Genomic DNA, 8,196 nt, shown 5'->3' on the forward strand with positions numbered 1-8,196 from the left:
ATCCTCTACTAAAAATACAAAATTAGCCGGGTGTGACAGAATGCACCCATAATCCCAACTACTTAGGAGGCTGATGCATGAGAATCACTTGAACCTGGGGGGCTACAGGTTGCAGTGAGCCGAGATCGCACCACTGCACTCTAGCCTGGGCGACAGAGCAAGACTCTATCTCAAAAAAAAAAATAAAAAAGGAAAAGAAAGTACACAAAGTGAAAACGAAATCAAACTGCCCTTATTTGCCAATTACATTACTGCCTATGCAGAAAATTCCAAAAATCTACAAAAAAAGCATCTATTACTAAAAATGAGTTTAGCAAGGGTGTAGGATCCAAGGTCAGCATATAATATAAAATGATCTTTCTATATACCAGCAATGAACAACTGGAAATTGAGAAGTATCATTCACAACAGCACCACAACACATGAAACACATGTATGAGATTACAAAACACATGCAAGATCCAACTGCTAAAAACTACAAAACACTAATCAAAAATCTAAGGTCCAAATAAATAGATATACCATGTTCATGGCTCATTATTAAAATGTCAATTGCCCCTAACTGATTTCCAGCTTCAACACAATGCCAATCAAAAACCCCAGTAGGCTGGGCATGATGGCTCATGCCTGTAATCCCTACACTTTTGGAGGCCACGGTGGGAAGATCACTTCATCCCAGGAATTTGAGACCAGCCTGGGCAACATAGAGAGACTCTGTCTCTACAAAAATAAAAAAATTAGCCAGGCATGGTAGTGCACGATGGTGATCCCAGCTACTTGGGAGGCTGACGTAGGAGAATCGCTTGGGCCCAGAAGATGAAGGCTGTGGTGAGCGGTGATCCTACCACTGCATTCCACACTTGGCAACTGAGTGAGACTCTATCTTTTTTTTTTTTTTTTTTTTTTTTTTGAGAAGAACTCTCACTCTGTCACCCAGGCTGGAGTGAAGTGGCGCAATCTCAGCTTACTATAACCTCCATCTCCCGGGTTTAAGCAATTCTCCTGTCTCAGCCTCCCAAGTAGCTGGGATTACAGGACCCACCAACACACCCAGCTATTTTTTGTATTTTTAGTAGAGACGGGGTTTTGCCATGTCGGCCAGGCTGGTCTCGAACTCCTGATCTCAGGTGATCCTCCCGCCTCAGCCTCCCAAAATGCTAGGATTACAGGCATGAGTCACCACACCTGGCCGAGACCTCATCTTAAAAAAAAAAGAAGAAAAATCCAGCAGGACTTGTAGATAACAGCAAGATCAAGCTAAAATATGCACAAAAAAGCAATGCAACTAAAATACTCAAAAAACAATTCTGAAAAATAATAAAATAACTCACACTACCTGATTTTAAAACTTACTCTAAGGTGACAGTAATCAACAGTGAGGTGATAGAGACATGAAAGACACAGATCAATGGAATAGGAGAGAGAATCCAGAAACAGATTCACACGTTTATGACCAACTTGAAAAAAAAAAAAAAAAAAAAGGGCACAAAGGTAATCAACAGAGAAAGGACAGTCTTTTCAAAACCTTGCTGGAAAAATTGTAAATCCATCCACAAAAAAATAAGCTCAAAGCATACCTTGTACCATTTAGGAAAATTAACTCAAAGCAGATAATAAACTTAAATATAAAATTTTAAAGGATAAAACTTATAGGAGAGCCAGGCACAATCGCTCACGCCTGTAATCACAGCACTTTGGGAGGCTGAGGTGGGCAGATCACTTGAGGTCAGGAGTTCGAGACCACCCTGGCCAACATGGTGAAACCCCATCTCTACTAAAATATAAAATTAGTCGGGTGTGGTGGTGGGTGCCTGTAATCCCAGCTACTTGGGAGGCTGAGGCAGGAGAACTGCCTGAACCCAGGAGGCGGAGGTTCCAGTGAGCAACATCTCGCTCATTCCAGCCCGGATGACAGAGCGAGACTCCATCTCTAAAAAAAATAATAACTTCCAGGAGAAAATACAGGGGAAAGTCTTTGAGCTCTTAAGTTAGGCAAAGATTTCTAAACTATTATATCAAAAGCATGATCCACTCGGGGGGAAAAAAAAACCCAAAACTAAACACTGGATATCATAAAAATTAAGAACTTCGGCTCTTCAAAAGACATTATTAAGACAAGCAGGCTGGGCACAGTGGCTTGCGCCTGTAATCCCAGCACTTTGGGAGGCCGAGGCAGGTGGATCACTTGAGGTTAGGAGTTCGAGATCAGCCTGGCCAACATGGAGAAGCCCCATCTCTACTAAAATACAAAAATTAGCCAGGATTGGTGGTGTATGCCTGTAATCCCAGCTACTTGGGAGGTTAAGGCAGGAGAATCACTTGAAACCAGGAGGCAGAGGTTGCAGTGAGCCAAGATCACACCACTGTACTCCAGCCTGGGTGACAGAGTGGAACTCCATCTCGAAACAAATAAAAAAAGACATTTATTAAGACAAGTAAAAACAGACTAGGAGAAAATATTTGCAAATCATATATTTGATTCCAGAGTATATCCAAAAACTTTTTTTTAAGCAAAAGATTTTGAATTGACATCAAAGAATGACAAATAATAGATAAAAAGATACTTAATATCATTAGTCATTGGGCAAATGAATAAAAAGCCTACATTCCATGTGATTCCATTTTGACAACATTCTTGAAAAGGCAAAACACCATGGAGACAGGAAACAGATCAGCAATTTCCAGAGTCTGGAGGTAGAGAACGGGTTGAGTACAAAAGGGCTAAGAAGAATTCTGGAGAATGAAGAAACTGTCCTATTTGAAGCAGCGGATATATGAATGTATACACCTGTTAAAACTCAGAGAATGTTACACTAAAATGGCTGAATTTTAGTGAATGTGAACTATACATATGAATAACTAAAGAATGAAAAAAAGAGACTAAAGAGACATAATGATGTGCTGAGTGAACGTGAATTTTACCCTGTCCAAACTTTTTCTTAATCAACTATAAAAGATATTTGAGGGACAAATACAGAAAGTTGAATAGGTATTGAATAACATTATAGAATTAATGTTAATCTTTCTTGTGAATAACTGCAGTTGGTTATGTAGAAAAAGGGTCAGCAAATTTCTGTAAAAGGCCAGATAGTAAATATTTTCTGCTTTGTGGATCACACGATCTCTGCTGTAACTACTCAACTCTGCCACTACAGCACCAAAGTACCCAGAGAAGACCTTACAGAGTGATGTAAATTGTAAAAAACCTCACACCTTTTCCTTCTCTGCCATCCTAGCATCCATATCATACAAACACACTGATATCCACCTTCCCCAGGCACTGAACACAGCATTGTCCCACACAAATGTTCACACAATCACAGTATTTCAGTACGAGGTCCAGCAAGGTCTGACAAAAACGCACCATCCATTCATCTTCTATTTATAACGTCACAATCAACTTGCAGGTGGACAAGAAAACTATAAATATGAGGACAAATGCATGAAACAAACTTTCTTCCACTGACCAGTAAGGAGAGATGTATGAAACAAGCTTTCTCTTTATTTATTTATTTATTTATTTATTTATTTATTTATTTGAGACGGAGTCTCGCCCTGTCGCCCAGGCTGGAGTGCAGTGGCATGATCTCGGCTCACTGCAACCTCCACCTCCTGGGTTCAAGCCATTCTCCTGCCTCAGCCTCCCAAGTAGCTGGGATTAAAGGTATCCGCCACCCTGCTGGGGTAGTTTCTGTATTTTTAGTAGAGATGCGGTTTCACCATGTTGGCCAGGCTGGTCTTGATCTCCTGCCCTCAACTGATCTGCCCGCCTCGGCCTCCCAAAGTACTGGGATTACAGGCATCAGCCACCGCGCCAGGCTATGAAACAAACTTTCTTTCACCCACGGCTTTCTCCTCTCTCCCCATTTACAGCAGTAAGACAGCCTAACCTGGGAAAGACAGAGAGATAGGAAAGCTACTTCCAAATGGACACCTGTCCCCATCAGTTATAACCAAGTCTATTCAAGTGCTAAATGTTAACTTTAAAAGAAGGGAACATCAAAAGTCCAAGTTTCTTCACCTAGCTTTGTCAGGAATGCTTTTACCCTCAATCTGTAAGTGTGATCAAATATAATTTTAAAGGTTTACCCTCAATCTGTAAGTTTGACCAAATATAATTTTAAAAGGTTTACTACAATCTCTTCATCAGAAAACTAATGGAAAATGGAATAAAATCTACAGAAATGTCCTTAACAGGTAAATATTTCTAGAATGTATCTATTCCATCTGGTACTGTAAGTATTCTAAACTATGCTAATACAACTGATTTAAATCACAGCTTTCTTCTGTAAATGGTGGTACCTTTAAAGTGTTACCTTGAAGGGGAAGTGAGTGATTTGCTCATGTCTCTGTACTGAACTAACACTGTTAACACCCAGTCCAGTTCCACCTTAAGTCTGAGAAATACAGATATAATCCACACTTGTTATTTGTCAAGACTAGGGCAAAATAAAGAAAATTGGAACACATATCCTCTTATGACTGATGTACTGAAAACAATCCATCTCTCACTGTTTCCTAAATAGCACAGTCACAAAGAGCTCTACCCTACCAAGCACTCTGCAAGTCCCACTCTCAAAGGAAGACTCACAGGTGACTGAGAAGATAAACTCGCTATTGTTTCCATTATCCTTCAGTTCATCTGGCACCTTTGAAGAAATAGATTTAGATAAGACTCACAAGTCTCAAGGCCCCTTCTTTATGAAAGAATTAGCTAAGCCTCTACACTCAGAAGCATCAGACTTTTAAGAATGCTTAAGTAAAAATGTATCAAAATTATTATCATTACAGCTACCATGAAATAGCTACTTACTCCATGTTAGATACTGCAGTTAAGTACCTCACAAAGTTTCACTGATTTCTTTTTTTTTTTATTTTTTTTTTTGGACGGAGTCTTTCTTGTCGCCCAGGCTGGAGTGCAGTGGCCGGATCGCTCACTGGCAGCTCCGACTCCCGGGTTCAGCCATCTCCGCCTCAGCCATCCCGAGTAGCTGGGACTACAGGCGCCCGCACCTTCGCATGGGTAGTTTTTTTGATATTTTTAGTAGAGACGGGGTTTCACGTGTTAGCCAGGATGTCTGATCTCCTACTCATTGATCCGGCCGTCTCGGTCCAAAGTGCTGGATTACAGCTTGAGCACCGGCAGGCCCTCACTTATTCTAAGAACCTGCAAGCATGTTTACAACCCTTAGGAGTAGGAAACTGAAGCTCTGAGAAGGGCTATGCAACTAGTCATGGAAATGTGGGGCATCTGACTCTACCTAGTCAAAGGTGTACTTTTTTCTAATTTCTTAATTTTTTTCCAATCACAATGGAGGGAAGCAGTTGTCACTACAATTTTATAATTTCAACGCAGCTGGGTGGGAGATCTGCCACGCTGTATTCAACATTGTGGGAGACTGAGGGGGGATGCTGGTCCCCGGTAGACAACTGGGAAACAGTGAGGATATCCGTTCTAAAAAATAATTCACCAAAGTGGCGGGCGGTGTATTTCTAAATCTGATATCTTGTGAAATCCTAGTTAAGCCCCACTCTTTCTAAAAAATAACTTGACAGATTTTAAAAAAGGCTTAGAACTCCTTTAAAGTAAATTTCACACAATTGCAAGTGAATTTCATTTTGGACAAGTCCCTAGATTAGTGCTTTCTCCTGTGTACGCTGGCTACCACTAGCGTAAAAAATAATTTACCCAATTCAAAATCATACGGCCTGCACTATGTTAAGAATACTGGCAAAGAGGGTACAAAGCTAAAGTAAGGTCTATCACAGCCTCAACAGGAGTTTAAGGACTAGGAGGAGGAGTCCAATATATAGTCAGTATGTGTGCAGTTACCACTTTATCAGCAAACGAAGTGTTGGAAATCTAAAACAATAGTACCTAGCAAGGTCCACATGCCATCACCGCCCAGAGAAGGAAGTCAACCTGGTGCATCGTCTACCTTATATTGTAAACAGTACCTGCTTCTTAACATGTGTCCTCCCGCTAATCCCTTCCAACTCGTCACCATCTCTACCCCAATCACACACAACAACCACACAACCAGGGAAGGGAACCATCAGGAGTATTCTGAATCCTAAAGTGTCTCTGTAGTTTAAAGTGCAACGCTGTGCCTGAGGAAAATGTTTTACTTATCAGGGAAGAATTGTTTCAGCACAAGGCCCACCAAACCAGAAAAACCAGGAACGCTCTCCAATGACCACTTAGCATGAGAAATCACTCAGAGCATAACGACAACACCATATTCTCAATTTTTGCTTTTTTATTAGCAGACGGTAAGGAACACAATGAAGTTAACAGTCAATAAAAAAAAAAAAAAAAAAAAAATTGACACTCTGGCTTATTTTGCTCCACTATGAATGACAGATCATTTAAGCTAAGTTCCCAATCTGAGGGAACTGACAGAATTATGTTCATATCATAGGTCACTAAACCAAATACAGTGGCGACACGTGCACCCGAACTGGCAAAACTTGTTACTTAATGCAGCCTGCAAAATGCCAACGAGTCCCGACGGAACACAAAAACAGTAACGAATGATTTATCTCAACTGATCTCAGCTTCTTCACAACTTGCAATACATGAACCTTTCAAGAAACTGCACCGTTATGTCTCATCTGGACAACAATTGTTTAGAAAACTGGAAGAAATGCTTCTTCGAAAATTAAAACCAATTGTGCGGGGAGTACTAACAACAGCAACAAAAGCATTATGTTATTACTGACTGAGCAATAAATCTCCAAATAACCTTCATTAAGCAGTGTCACAGCAAAGAATGAACACCAAAATACAGCTCAATCCAATTTTCATTGGATTCCGGGCTCTAGAAAATTATGTGACGTATCAACTCTGCTATAAAACTATTCCAACAAAAAAAACTATCTACCCCCTTTCTTGATTTTTTTTTTTTTTTAAGTTTAGGTTTTTCCTTTTTTCAACGTTTCACATACTTATTGGCTTGCAAATAATAAAATGCAGTGAGCCGACATATTAAACCAAAAAAAAGTTTTGTTGTCTCAAGTATAACTGCAAGTTGACCGGCTGCACGGTCCCAGAGTGACGTGGGGACCCTCACGAGGTATCTCCTGGGCGCTCGCCTCGGACAGGAGGGGTCAGCAGCCGCGCCCCGAGAGCCGCGGAGAGGCCCGACAGGCGGGGCGCGGCCCGACGTGTACCGTACGCGTTGGTCCCCGGGGAGCCGCTCCCTCAGCGTCAGTTCCGCTTATCTTATTTGTTCGCGTTCGCGTACTCCCACCGCGAACCGCCCGCCTCAGGGGAGAAGTGAGCCCGCCAGGCGGCGCGACCGGGGACCCGGGGCAGGGATCTGGGGGCCTCGCTGGGGGCGGAGCGTCTGAGGGAGCAATCAGCGCAGGCGCGCCCTCCACCCGGAAACGCCGCGACCGCCCCAGGTTGGGCTGCGGCAGGTGAGGCGCGCGGCCCCAACAGACAATTGCGGGGAGAAGGTAATCCGAAGGGAGTGAGGGGTCCGCATGAGCTAAAGGTCCCGGCGCAGCGGCGACCCGTCCAGTCACGCCGCCCCGAAAACCCCGAGCCCCGACCCTCCTCCGGGGCCCGCCCCACCGAGCAACCGCAGGGGACTGGCGGCACTCCGCACCCCGACCCCTCCTCAAAGCACAAAACTTCCCCCAACTCCGCCAACTAAGTTGCGCTCTCACCGTGCGGCTCCCGGGGCTCCCCCGCGGGCCGAGCCGGGACAGCTCCTCACCTTCGCCGCAGAGAAAGACAATAGGCGGCCGCTCCCCCAGCGGCGGCTAAAGCGGCGGCAACCGAGGCGAGCAATGGACACGGCAGTCTCGGCGGAGCACAGGCACTTCACCGCGGCTGCTCGGGCTCCGCGCTGGCCCTGCACACAGCCCCAGCCCACCCGCGCATGCGCCGAAAGCTGCTCGGGGGTGGGCGGGGCACGCGGACGAGCGGTAATGCCTGCGAGTCCTCCCGTGAGTACACGCGGAGCAAGAACTGCGAGCTGGGATTGCACGGCAGAGCTGCCCATCCCGCTCCACGAGACCAATAGTAAAGCTCCTGGGCGGGGCACTCAGGTTGCTAAGGGAGGCTGAGGTTGACCGCCGCTGCTGCTCGGCGGCAAAGTGATCAAATTAGAGTGGCTGGCAGAGGCTGCTCTGGGAAATGCCCACCCACGGTCTCCTCTCCACCCTGTCTCCAGAAACCGCCCTTCC

The 8,196-nt window shown here is 44.4% G+C and overlaps 1 protein-coding gene across 10 annotated transcripts in view; it reads right to left on the bottom strand.

Annotated features, from left to right (window-relative positions):
• Nucleotides 1-7,890, bottom strand: part of AKAP13 (A-kinase anchoring protein 13) — a 377,174-nt gene extending 369,284 nt beyond the window's left edge. For 7 of the 10 annotated variants that reach the window (XM_017860014.1, XM_017860009.1, XM_017860012.1 and 4 more), the window contains exon 1: nt 7,675-7,868. The gene's annotated coding sequence lies outside the window, so the exon portion shown is untranslated. Of the gene's footprint in view, nt 1-7,674 lie in introns of all 10 variants that reach the window. The other 3 variants (XM_017860016.1, XM_017860015.1, XM_017860007.1) reach the window with 2 other exon arrangements.
• Nucleotides 7,891-8,196: the final 306 nt, after the last annotated feature.

This window comes from Rhinopithecus bieti, unplaced genomic scaffold (genome assembly GCF_001698545.2).
Source record: "Rhinopithecus bieti isolate Rb0 unplaced genomic scaffold, ASM169854v2 scaffold_52883, whole genome shotgun sequence".
In the NCBI taxonomy this organism is placed as follows: domain Eukaryota; kingdom Metazoa; phylum Chordata; class Mammalia; order Primates; family Cercopithecidae; genus Rhinopithecus; species Rhinopithecus bieti.